Source organism: Schistocerca americana, chromosome 9 (assembly GCF_021461395.2).
Source record: "Schistocerca americana isolate TAMUIC-IGC-003095 chromosome 9, iqSchAmer2.1, whole genome shotgun sequence".
NCBI classification, from domain to species: domain Eukaryota; kingdom Metazoa; phylum Arthropoda; class Insecta; order Orthoptera; family Acrididae; genus Schistocerca; species Schistocerca americana.
In genome coordinates, this window is record NC_060127.1 from 179,258,216 (window position 1) to 179,272,189 (window position 13,974).

The following is a 13,974-nucleotide window of genomic DNA, read 5'->3' on the forward strand; positions in this document are numbered from 1 at the left end:
CCTCGTTATGGTTCAAATGGCTCTGAGCAATATGGGACTTAACATCTATGGTCATCAGTCCCCTAGAACTTAGAACTACTTAAACATAACTAACCTAAGGACAGCACACAACACCCAGCCATCACGAGACAGAGAAAATCCCTGATCCCGCCGGGAATCGAACCCGGGAACCCGGGCGTGGGAAGCGAGAACGCTACCGCACGACCACGAGATGCGGACAACCTCGTTATGGAGATGTGTAAACTCAGCTGGGAAAAACTATGTAGATGTTCAGGATAATTTATCGTAAATGGATTAGTATTTAAAATGGGGAATTACACTGCAGATCAGTCAGTTACGTCTGCAAGTACACAGGGCCGCTTACAGCTGAAAAAGCAAATGGTCGCGAATGGTCGTAATGTTGGCAGTGTCCTCAAAATGTCGAGGAAGCTATCCTTGTATTTCTTTCAAGGCCTCAAAGAATTCCTCAAACGTCGTGGCTTTTCTTTTGCCTTTTTTTTTTTTTTTTTTTTTTTTTGCTTTTTGTTTTTTCTTTTCTCTTTTTTTCACCAGTAAGTTTAGGTAACTGGTCAATGCTACTCAGAATTTCTTTCAACAACTTGATTTCCTCTTTAAATGCATCCCAATCAACTCAGAAATACGTTGTTTCACATTCTGCAGTGTCTTACTGTGCGCAGTGAGCAGTCGAGCCCACTTGAAGAGCGAGGTCGGCAATTCAGTCCCAATGTTCTTATTTTCGTTACTGCTCCACTTTTACCGTCATAAATGCAACAGTAGTGGGTTCCACATATGATTCTCCACTTTAACAATGTACTGTGCAATGATATATAACGTCTCCATACTCTTCGTTCAGTTCCATCGAAAACTGTTGCAGCTGACACTGCTTGAATCTCACTAATTTCACTGTCCGTACCACCATTTTCTTCCCATGGTGCATGCTGCAAATTTAGAGCAAAGTGCTTCTTGATGTACACAACAATTAATCCCATTGTTGACCTTCGTAATTTTCTGTTCTTTCACTTTCACCTAAATCTTTAAATTCATTCTGCGGGGTAATGAAACGTCGTATCATAGCAAATCTTCAGTACCTATCGTTATGTTGCTGCATAATAGACTAAGAATTCTCGTCTCTCTCTTCTATCACTCCCATTCAGTGTTAAAGTCTTTTGACAGTATATTGCTAGACTGCCACTTCTTTTTTTTTTTTTTTTTTTTGTAAACAGCCATTTAATGAAATGCGGTTATGAGATACTAGGGCTCAAGAGTCCCCTTTTGGGGAGTTTTGTTGCCTGGTGCAAGTCTTTTTAATGGACGCCGCTTTGGCGACTTCTGGGTCGCTGATAATGAGAACAACACAACACTGAGATCCTGAGCAGAGAAAATGTCTGACCTGACCTGGAATCGAACCTGGGCCACTCGTGTGACATTCAGCCTCACTGACCACTCACACTGACCTATGAACGTCCTTCATTCCACGAAAAAATGATGAAAGGTGTTGTGTACATAGTTCCACGTAGTCAGCGCGTACACAACTTTCCCACTAGAGCGCGCCCCGCTAAGCACAACAGCGCAGGCACAGCGCTTGTTCGTCTCCGCACTACGAGATGGCGCTGTCTTAGAGACGGACCAAATTCTGCTTCTGCCGATCAGCGTATTAATATGTAACGCAGCCAATGAGATTGTTGCTAATGTAGAACCTTTTCTCCTCGTGGATCACACTCGCGCAGTGATACATGAACGCGCGAGGTATTATAATGAGTGTACAGACCTCCGATTAGTCAGTCTGCGTTTGTCTGCACCAGTCTGTACCAGTCTACATTTGTCTGTACCAGTCTATAGTCAAGTTTCAGTCTGCGTCTAATAAGATTACCATGTTCCTGTACATAGCCATGAAGATAAATGTATAGACACCTTTGTCAAGTATCAGAAATAAATGTGAGAATAAGATTAACGTACCAATACCAAAGGAACTTCAGATTGTCAATTGTAAATAGCATCCAGAACCAACCTAAGTAATTTTTATGCTTGTTAGTATTTTAATAAATGTGTGTGAAAATTAATCAAGTTCTGTTTAAAGTTGGTCACTGTCAATCTGCTACTCTAAGCGTGCAAGTGGCATTTCTATCGTCTGCCCTAACGGCAGAAGATAAACACGCCACGATAAGACCACGAGACATATTGCTGACACTCGCCTACTTCCTTAGAGCGACAAGTCAAATAATCTGATGGTGTGCGTGTACTGAAGGTCTTACAGTACGCACACCACAAAAGGTAAACAGCGGTGACACCAAGATTCTGTCGAAATGAAGAGAGTTGCGCCGACCAGAAAGTGCCACACGGCAGTACTAAATGAGATATTGCGCTGAGCTGAGTACCTCCGAGAAGGACCGACAAAAACCGAGACTGCTCGAGCCTCGGTCTGCTCGCAGCCCGCATATCTGGCTCGCGTGTGGTTTGGCACGCAGTGGCCGGCCCTGTCCTTAGGAAACTCATTTGTTCACCATCAACCGAGGCTTAATAGGAATGTGTGGGCTGAAATTGTTGAAGACTATATAATTGGGCCATATCTTTTGCCTAACGTGCTCAGCGGAGGAAGTAACAGCATAATTCCACATGAAGTACTACAGGAAATGTTGGAGAATGACCCACTAGCAGTCGGGCAACGATTGTGGATCCTGTATGATTGGACTCTACCACACTTCGTCATTGATATCTGACAACATGTAGACGAAATTTTTCCCAATTTCTGGACAGGGATGAGATGGCCAATATCGACCACACACTTACGGATTTCTTTTCTTCGAGAGAGATTCGGCGATACTCGGTCGAGAATAGCTCGCTGCCCATTTGGCTGAAGCTGCAACCATTATTCCTGAACTCCATGATTGTTCTGAGCGCTTTAGGCAGTCATTAGCACGAAGAAGCCAGTTGTGCAGTAATGTAAATGGACAACATCTCTAAAGCAAAATTCATCGAACGGTAGTTTTAACACTCTCTCTGAATTCCACTATTGTCAAAACCTTCAAGGTCTCGTAGCGAGGAAGCAGCGTATCTACGTCTACATGGTTACTCTGCAATATACTCGTACAAATTGAGTGTCTGGCAGAGGATTCGTCGAACAACATTTGAGCTACATCTTCACTGTTTCAATGTGGAACAGCGTTCGGGGAAAACGAACACTTAAATCTTTACGTGCGAGTTCTGATTTCTTTCTTTTTATTATTATCATCATTTCTGCTTTTGTAGGTGGGCGTCAACAAAATGTCTTCATGCACTCACAAGAAGGTTGGTGATTGAAATTTAATGAAAAGGTCCTGCGCAGCGAGAAATTCTTTGCGTTAATGACTACCATACTAATTCGTGGATCGCATCCGTGGTACTCTCTCCTATTTCTAGATAATACAAAACGAACTGCCTGTCTTTGAACTTCTATGATGCGGATCCCACACAGCACAGCAATACTCCAGAATAGGCCGGACAAGCGAAGTGTAAGTAGTCTCTTCAGTACACCTGTTACATTTTCTAAGTGTTTTGCCAATAAATCGAAGTCTTTGGTTAGCTTACCCGACAACATTATACAGGGTGTAAATTTTAAGTTGACAAACCAGAATAACTCGAGAAATAAGCTTCACACGAAAAAATGTGTAGAATCCAAAGTTGATTATTTTCGAGGGGGACATCTGCTGGTGCTAAAATAGCCCGCACCCCAGCCCCCTGTGTGTGGGGTGGGAGGCCACTTTAAAATTTCAAATGGGAACCCCCCCATTTTTTATTGCAGAAACAGATTCTACATAAAAAACTCCGAACATTTTGTCTTAAACATTTGTTTTTATTCTTGTTAGTTGGCGCTGTAATTCAAGAAAGTCCATGTTCTCATTTTTGCGTGGAAAATGGTTACGGATAAATAAAAAAATACTTATTTACTTCGTAAATTTTGATTCGCTAAAACGAAAACTCTCCCTTCTCCCCATAGGGGGGAGAGAGGAATTAGAGTTTTACAAATGTTGACCCAAATATTAATCTTTTCCGCAGATTCGGATAAGTTTTGTTTCGTGGTCAACATTTGTAAAACTCTAATTCCTCTCTCTCAAATCCTACCCTATGGGGATAGAGGGAAAGTTTTAGTATTAGCGAATCAAAAATTTACGAAGTAAATAAGTATTTTTTATTCATCCGTAACCATTTTCCATGCAAAAATGAGAACATGGATTTTCTTGAATTACAGCGCCAACTACCAAGAATCAAAACAAATGTTTAGAGAAAAGGTACGTAGTTTTTTATGTAGAAATTGATTCTGCAATAAAAAATGACGGTTTCCATTTGAAATTTTAAAGTTGGTTGCCTCCCCACACACAGGGGGCTGGGGTGCCGGGCTAATTTTAACACCAGTAGATGTCCCCCACGAAAATAATCAACTTGGGATTCTACACATTTTTTCGTGTGGAGCTCATTTTACGAGTTATTCTGGTTTGTCAACGTAAAATTTACAGCTTGTATATGTGATTGTTCCACTTTGTTTTTCGTAACTGTAATCCATAAGTATTTAGTGGTGCTCACAGCCTTTATATTTGTGTGATTTAATGTGTAACTTAAATTAAGCGGATTCTTTTTAGTTCTCATGTGGATGTCTTCACGCTTTTCATGATTTAGAGTAAAAAAAAAAAAAAATGGTTCAAATGGCTCTGAGCACTATGGGACTTAACATCTGAGGTCATCAGTCCCCTAGAACTTAGAACTACTTAAACCTAACTAAGGACATCACACTCATCCGTGCCCGAGGCAGGATTCGAACCTGCGACCGTAGCGGCCGCGCGGTTCCAGACTGAAGCGCCTAGAACCGCTCGGCCACTCCGGCCGTCAATTTAGAGTCAATTGACACTTTTTCCGCCATAAACTTATCTTGCTTAAATCAATTTGCAATTCGTTTTGATCATCTGATGACTTCACATAGCCATAGCCATAGATGATCATCTGCAAACATTCTAAGAGAAGTTCTCAGATTCTGTCCTAAATCGTTTACGTAGATCCGTTCCTTGGGGAACGCAAGATGTTACTTCTCTTTTACTCGATGACTTTCTGTCCATTATTACGAATTGTGACCTTCCTGACAGGAAATCACGAATCCAGTCACACAACTGAGACGATACTCCACAGGCACGCAATATAATTAGAAGTCGCCTGTGAGCAACGGTGTCAAAAGCCCCACCTCTGACTTTCTTTGTTACATAAAAACTGTTTCTTTTTATCTCCTCCAAATTAAAATTTAGTATACCAGTGTTTTTACGCCCTATATATACACACAGTCATTACAGACACCTACATGAGATGTAATGCTCAAGTGGCGGCTATAACGGGTCGTATGTCAGGCCGCGAGGTCATGAGCGTTTACTTTTTCACGTCTTTATTTGCATTATTTTAAATTCAGAGCGAATACAGCACAGCAATAGTGCTGATCTTCGCCTAGTTACTGCAGTACGAAATTGTTTGATTTTGCTGTAGAATTGCCTGACGATGCCGGCGCGACGGAAACAGTTGCGTAATGGCCGCCGCTAAGGTCAGCAGGCCGAGTATAAAAGCCAGAAACAATGGAAGGCTGGGGGCGGATCGCCGCAACAAGGCGTGTGAATACGGCGCAGCAGACAGCCACGCCCCTTCCACAGGCCAACACGAAACTTGTCGCCGGGCCGAGTTTAAAATTTCATCGGCTCTCTCGTTCCCGCCGACGCGCGGAGCAATTTTTTTGTACCGGCCAGATGGTAACCTGTATTCATATCGCCCTGCGGAGTCGGAGTCGTCGTACAGTGTGACAAACATCAATTTAAAACCCAGTATGCGCCTTGTGTAATTGGAAGTTGTTTGTACTGCAATCGCAGATCTTGAATGGTGACACTCTTACGTGTTTCACCCTGCCCACCAGAGGAAAGTGGTACTTAGGACTCGGATGGAAACACGGGAAGCCTTCTGCCGTGTTTCCGAAATACACAGAATGTACCAAACATCGATGCACAGAAAATATGGCCTCTTAATGTGGCCTGGAGGGAAAACCAGGGAGGACTAGACCAATAGGGATTTTGCATAGTTCATTCACTGGTACAACACACAAATTTATTTAGCACAGAATGGAAGCGAAACAAGCGCTGTTATCATTGTAAAAAGTACATAGGCGAAGGAGTGCGCCGGGGTTTACCCCAACTCACTACTATTGACGCCACGTCATCGTAACACGACTGTGCTTAGCATACGAAGGACTGCACCATAATTAAGAGTGAAATTAAAAATTAAAATAACTTTTCCAGACTCTGTCAGTGTATGCTTCAGTATATTAACGTTAACATTGTTAGGTCTGAGCCGCGCGGGATTAGCCGAGCGGTCTTGGGCGCTGCAGTCCTGTACTGTGCGGCTGGTCCCGGCGGAGGTTCGAGTCCTCCGTCGGGTATGGGTGTGTGTGTGTGTGTGTGTGTGTGTGTGTGTGTGTTTGTGTTTGTCCTTAGGATAATTTAGGTTTAGTAGTGTGTAAGCTTAGGGACTGATGACCTCAGCAGTTAAGTCCCATAAGATTTCACAAACATTTTTGTTAGGTCTCAGAATGATAAAATGAATATGTTTCGCTAAACTTATTATTTTACGAAAAAATCTGTGGCACAAAGTAATGATGCTAGAAAGCTGAAAACTGTTCAGAATGTGCAAATGCATGTCATAATTAAAACTTACGAGTCTCAACTTGATCAGAGCATTATTTTGCTCAAATTCGGCGTTATTACGAGAAATTGTAGGCGCTAAATATTAGACTCAAAAGCGTTTGTAGCCTCAGTTTTACATAAAAACCTTGTATAGATGACACCAGTAAGCTGTCTCTATTACTTCTCAAGTTATTTACTAAAAACCAAATGTGGAACAAAAACGTCCTTATACTTTGGAGATTAAGTATCACTTGAGTTTGTAATAGATAGTTCTAATTACAGCACTTTATTATATTTAGACAATAGACAATACGTGGAAGAGGGCTGGAGACACTGGAAGGTTTCAGATAGATTATGTCATGTTAAGGCAGAGATTTAGGAACAAGGTTTTAAATTCTAACACATTTCCAGGGGTGGTTGTGGACTCTGACCACAATCTATTGGTTATGAACTGTAGACTAAAGCTGAAGGAACGGCAAAAAGTTGAGTATTTTAGGAGATAGGACTTGGATGAACTGAAAGAACCAGAGGTTACAGAGAGTTTCAGAGAGAGCACTAGGGAACGATTGACAACAACGGGGGAAAGAAATACAGTAGAAGGAGAGCGGGTAGCTTTGACAAATGAAATAGAAAAGGCAGCAGAGGATCCAGAAGTTAAAAAGACAAGGGCTAGTAGAAATCTTTGGGTAACAGAAGAGATATTGAATTTAACTATCGAAAGGAGAAAATATAAAAATGTAGTAAATGAAACAGGCAAAATGGAATAGAAACGTCTCAAAAATGAGATCGACAGGATGTGCAAACGGACTAAGCAGGGATGGCTAGAGGACAAATGTAAGGATGTAGAGGCTTATCTCACGAGGGGTAAGATAGATACTGTCTACAGGAAAATTAAAGAGACCTTTGGAAAAATGAGAACCACTTGCATGAATATCAAGAGCTCATATGAAAACCAGTTCTGAGCAAGGAAGGGAAAGCAGAAAGGTGGAAGGCGTATATAGAGGGTCTATATATCGGCGATGTACTTGAAGGCAATATTATGGAAATGGAAGAGGACGTAGGTGAAGATGAAATGGGAGATATGATACTGCGTGAAGGATTTTACAGATCACTGAATGACTTAGGTAACAAGGCCCTCTGAGTAAACAACATTCCATTGGAACTACTGATAGCCTTGGGAGAGCCAGTCCAGACAAAACTGTACCATCTGGTGAATAGAATGTATGATACAGCTGGAATACCATCAGACTTAAAGAAGAATATAGTGATTCCAATCCCAAAGAAAGCAAGTGTTGACAGGTGTGAAAATAACCTAACAACCAGTTTAATGAGTCACGGCTGCAAAATACTAACACGAATTCTTTACAGGCATGCAAAAACTGTTGCAAGCCGACCTCGGGGAAGGTTTGAATTCCATAGAAACACTGGAACACGTGAGGCAATACTGACCCTAAGACTTATCTTAGAAGAAAGATTAAGGAAAGGCAAAGCTACGTTTCTGGCATTTGTACACTTAGAGAAAGCTTTTGACAGTGTTCACTGGAATACTTTCAAATTCTGAAGGTGGCAGGGGTAAAATACAGGGAGCGAAAGGCTATTTACAATTTGTACAGAAACCAGATGGCAGTTATAAGAGTCGAGGGGCGTCAAAGGGAAGCAGTGGTTGGGAAGGGAGTGAGACAGGGTTGTAGTGTATCCCCGATGTTATTCAATCTGTATATCGAGCAAGCAATAAAGGAAACAAAAGAAAAATGCGAAATAGGAATTAAAATCCATGGAGAAGAAATAAAAACCTTGAGGTTTGCCGATGAGATTGTAATTTTGTCAGAGACAACAAAGGACCTGAAAGAGCAGTTGAACGGAATGGACAGTATCTTGAAAGGAGGATATAAGATGAACATCAAAAACATCTAAACGAGGATAATGGAGTGTAGTCGAATTAAATCAGGTGATGCTCAGGGAATTAGGGTAGGAAATGAGACACTTAAAGAAGTAAAAGAGTTATGATGTTTGGGGAGCAAAATAACTGGTGATGTTCGTATTAGAGAGGATATGAAATGTAGACTGTCTATGGTAAGGAAAGCGTTTCTGAAGAAGACAAATTTGTTAATATCGACTATAGATTCAAAGTATTTGTATTGAGTGTAGCCATGTGTGAAAGTGGAACATAGACGATAAGTAGTTTAGACAAGGGCAGAGTAGAAGCTTTTGCTACGAGGTGCTACAGAGGAATGCTGGAGCTTGGATGGGTAGATCACGTAACTAATGAGGAGGTACTGAACAGAATTGGGGAAAAGGGGAATTTGTGGCACAACTTGAAGAAGGGATCGATTGGTAGGACACGTTCTGAGGCATCAAGGGATCACCAATTTAGTACTGGAGAGAAGCATGGAGTGTAAAAATCGTAGAGGGAGACCAAGAGATGAATACACTAAGCAGATTCAAAAGTATGTAGGTTGCAGAAGTTACTTGGAGATGAAGAAGTTTGCAAAGGATAGAACAGCTTGGAGAGCTGCATCAAACCAGTCTCTGGACTGAAGACCACAATAACAGCAACAACAACAGTCAAACGCCTACGTGCGCTGTGCCTCAGATATTGTCACAGCTGGGCAGCTTCCAAATGCGTTTTCGGTAAAAGAGGGAAGTGAACTCGCGAGGACTGTACGCCATACTGTATCGCTTAATGTTGACAAACCTGCGTGGCAAGTGGAAAGATTATTTTCCAGTTTTAAGGCGAGCAGTTAACTTTCGGTGATAAAAAAAATGGTTCAAATGGCTCTGAGCACTATGGGACTTAACATCTGTGGTCATCAGTGCCCTAGAACTTAGAACTACTTAAACCTAACCAACCTAAGGACATCACACACATCCGTGCCCGAGGCAGGATTCGAACCTGCGACCGTAGCGGTCACGCGGTTCCAGATTGAAGCGCCTATAACCGCACGGCCACACCGGCCAGCTTTTGGTGATCGAAGTCAGGGAGATAGACCATTTTACCTGGAAGTTTCTTTAGAGATCGCCTATGAACTACTTATACTGCTCTTTCCAATAGAGACGTTATTATTAGCAATATTGTTAGCTACATTTTGTGCATGTGACCTCTTGCTGAATATCTGAATCAGTTAAAGCTCGCCGGCCGGAATGGCCGAGCAGTTCTAGACGCTACAGTCGGGAACCGTGCTGCTGCTACGGTCGCAGGTTCTAGTCCTGCCTCGGGCATGGATGTGTGTGATGTCCTTAGGTTAGTTAGGTTTAAATAGTTCCAACTTCTAAGGGACTGATGACCTCAGATGTTAAGTCCCATAGTGCTCTGAGCCATTTGAACCCTCGTCGTATGACCTGTAATAGCGCCTCTGCGGGCCCGGCAAACAAGTCCTCCATGCCACGCCAAAGGGAGCTACACTCGCTGGGAAACGTCTTAGAGCCAAAGATAAGACCATGCCGATATCGAAACTGTAGGACAGGACGCCACGGCTCAGATCCCACAAATCAAAACAAAGAAAAATGTGGTTACCACACATTTGCAAACAGTTCACAGCGAGGTACTGTACAAAAGCACACTGTATGTACCCTGCTGTCAATCGAAAGTAATTGTTCCACATATCATCTCAGCGCATAGAAAACGTCCTCCTCCTGGTACACGAATTACGATCGGCAGAGCCGCATGAAAGACGTTCCGATACAGTCATCCATAGAACTCGGATAAAGCAACTCTATATTTGGCACGTCCAATGTGTCGACCTTTGGATTCTATACCCACATGGATTCACAAGATCATGGTCTGGCACACTAATTAAAAACGAGCACAAAATAATGTCACGCTCTTAAATGGCAATTTGGTAAAATGTCTCCGCGTCTGCCTTATCCCACGATGTTGTCCATTAGATTGTATACATGCCCGATTTCCTTGGATCGTAGTCAAACAGACTTGCGGTCTTCTATGACACTTTGATAAATCATCTCCCCATTTGGTACATCCAATGGTGTCCAAAATATGAGCCTCTTCTACACTAAAAACTAAACTCCTTAGCACACAGTAGTCACCGGATGCTGATATGGAGGGGCATGTGATCGTCGCAGCGCTCCCCCATCCGTACGTCAGTTTACGAGACCAGAGCTGCTGCTTTTCAATAAAGTAGCTCTTTAGCTTGCCTCACAAAGGCTAAATGCACCCCGCTTACCAACAGCGGTTGGGAGACTGGATGGTCATCCATCCATGTGCTAGCCCAGCCCGACAGCGCTTAACATCACTGATGTTACGGGAACCGGTGCTACCACTGCGGCAAGGTCGTTGGCTCCCCTCTTATACACTGGTTGACAAAACAGTGAAGGACCCAGAAGAGGAGGAGCAAACAAAATGGAACTTCACGGGATGAGAGACTGTGCAACGTTATTGGTCTCTGGGCTGGGTGCGTGCTTTAGTTCGGTTGGGAAAGTTGTCATAAAGCCGCTCTCCTGCATTAATCCTGCCTGTTGGACCTGATAATCCTGTGTACTGGTATAGGGATGGGATCGACATCCGTGTTTTATCAGAGACAGATGAGGGGAGTTTGCTGGCCACGGGAATGCCTCAGCATCACGCAGGCAATCCACAGAGACAACACCTGTCGTATTTGAACGAGTGTCGTCCCATTGGAAATCGGCACTACAATACTGCCACGTGAGGGGTAACACATGAGGACGCAGAATGATCTTGACGTACCGTTGTGTCGTCAGGTTTCTGTCAGTTGCTACCAGCTGTGACCTGAAGTCATTCCCAATGGCTCTATCCACACCGTAACACCAGGAGTAGCAGCGCTGTGCGTCTCCAGAACATCGGAAGAATGGGACGTCTAGTCAGGTCGCCGCCATTCTCACCGACGTTGGCTTTCCAGAGCAGTTCAGAACCACGATTCGTCACTAAACACAACAGCATTCGTCAGCAGTCCATGCTACCCGGTCATGATAACACACCAAACAGCTGTTTGGGTTTCTGCCTTGAACTACACAAATTTATAAGGAACTGTGTCAATGGTTGTAGATATTAACTGTATTCTGTTAATTAATGTGCCTTTGTAAAATCACTGTTCTCTTTGTTAAGCATAATATTGTTCAGATGTATGTTATATGTGAAATTCACGTGTAGTTTTACTCTGTCTGTTTGAATATATACAGGGCTATTACAAATGATTGAAGCGATTTCATAAATTCACTGTAGCTCCATTCATTGACATATGGTCACGACACACTACAGATACGTAGAAAAACTCATAAAGTTTTGTTCGGCTGAAGCCGCACTTCTGGTTTCTGCCGCCAGAGCACTCGAGAGCGCAGTGAGACAAAATGGCGACAGGAGCCGAGAAAGCGTATGTCGTGCTTGAAATGCACTCACATCAGTCAGTCATAACAGTGCAACGACACTTCAGGACGAAGTTCAACAAAAATCCACCAACTGCTAACTCCATTCGGCGATGGTATGCGCAGTTTAAAGCTTCTGGATGCCTCTGTAAGGGGAAATCAACGGGTCGGCCTGCAGTGAGCGAAGAAACGGTTGAACGCGTGCGGGCAAGTTTCACGCGTAGCCCGCGGAAGTCGACGAATAAAGCAAGCAGGGAGCTAAACGTGCCACAGCCGACGGTTTGGAAAATCTTACGGAAAAGGCTAAAGCAGAAGCCTTACCGTTTACAATTGCTACAAGTCCTGACACCAGATGACAAAGTCAAACGCTTTCAATTTTCAGCGCGGTTGCAACAGCTCACGGAAGAGGATGCGTTCAGTGCGAAACTTGTTTTCAGTGATGAAGCAACATTTTTTATTAATGGTGAAGTGAACAGACACAATGTGCGAATCTGGGCGGTAGAGAATTCTCACGCATTCGTGCAGCAAATTCGCAATTCACCAAAAGTTAACGTGTTTTGTCCAATCTCACGGTTTAAAGTTTACGGCCCCTTTTTCTTCTGCGAAAAAAACGTTATACAGGACACGTGTATCTGGACATGCTGGAAAATTGGCTCATGCCACAACTGGAGACCGACAGCGCCGACTTCATCTTTCAACAGGATGGTGCTCCACCGCACAACCATCATGATGTTCGGCATTCCTTAAACAGGAGATTGGAAAACCGATGGATCGGTCGTGGTGGAGATCATGATCAGCAATTCATGTCATGGCCTCCACGCTCTCCCGACTTAACCCCATGCGATTTCTTTCTGTGGGGTTACGTGAAAGATTTAGTGTTTAAACCTCCTCCACCAAGAAACGTGCCAGAACTGCGAGCTCGCATCAACGATGCTTTCGAACTCATTGATGGGGACATGCTGCGCCGAGTGTGGGAGGAACTTTGATATGTGCCCCTTTAGTGATTCGGCAGACATCAAGCCGAAAATCATTTGTGAGTGCCTAAAAAAGCTTTTTGAGTTTTTGTATGTGTGTGCAAAGCATTGTGAAAATATCTCAAATAATAAAGTTATTGTAGAGCTGTGAAATCGCTTCAATCATTTGTAATAACCCTGTACTTCATTCTAAATCATTGCCATGCAATGTCATTTCATAGAAATAGTTAATTTCCACATCCCACACTCTATCATTATCCATTACCACCATAACATATGGTATGCAACAGTTTGAATATAAAACTTCCTGGCAGATTAAAACTGTGTGCCCGACCGAGACTCGAACTCGGGACCTTTGCCTTTCGCGGGCAAGTGCTCTACCATCTGAGCTACCGAAGCGCGACTCACACCCGGTACTCACAGCTTTACTTCTGCCAGTACCTCGTCTCCTACCTTCCAAACTTTACAGAAGCTCTCCTGCGAACCTTGCAGAACTAGCACTCCTGAAAGAAAGGATATTGCGGAGACATGGCTTAGCCACAGCCTGGGGGATGTTTCCAGAATGAGATTTTCACTCTGCAGCGGAGTGTGCGCTGATATGAAACTTCCTGGCAGATTAAAACTGTGTGCCCGAGTTCGAGTCTCGGTCGGGCACACAGTTTTAATCTGCCAGGAAGTTTCATATCAGCGCACACTCCGCTGCAGAGTGAAAATCTCATTCTGGAGTTTGAATATAGTTTCGAATTATTTTTTAGAAACAGAAACCTAGCTCAGCTGCTGCCTGCTTGCTATGTACTGTTGTGCTTTCGAGAAACGTGCAACAATATTTTGAAGACGCAAGGTAAGTGGAAATTTTGATTACGTCCAGATAACTGTTTTACTTCAGTTGCGCCTTTAATATAAAGACAAGTCATATTGAAGCCAGTTACAGTTCAATTCACATTAGGTTCTGTTTAAAAATGGCTCTGAGTACTATGGGACTT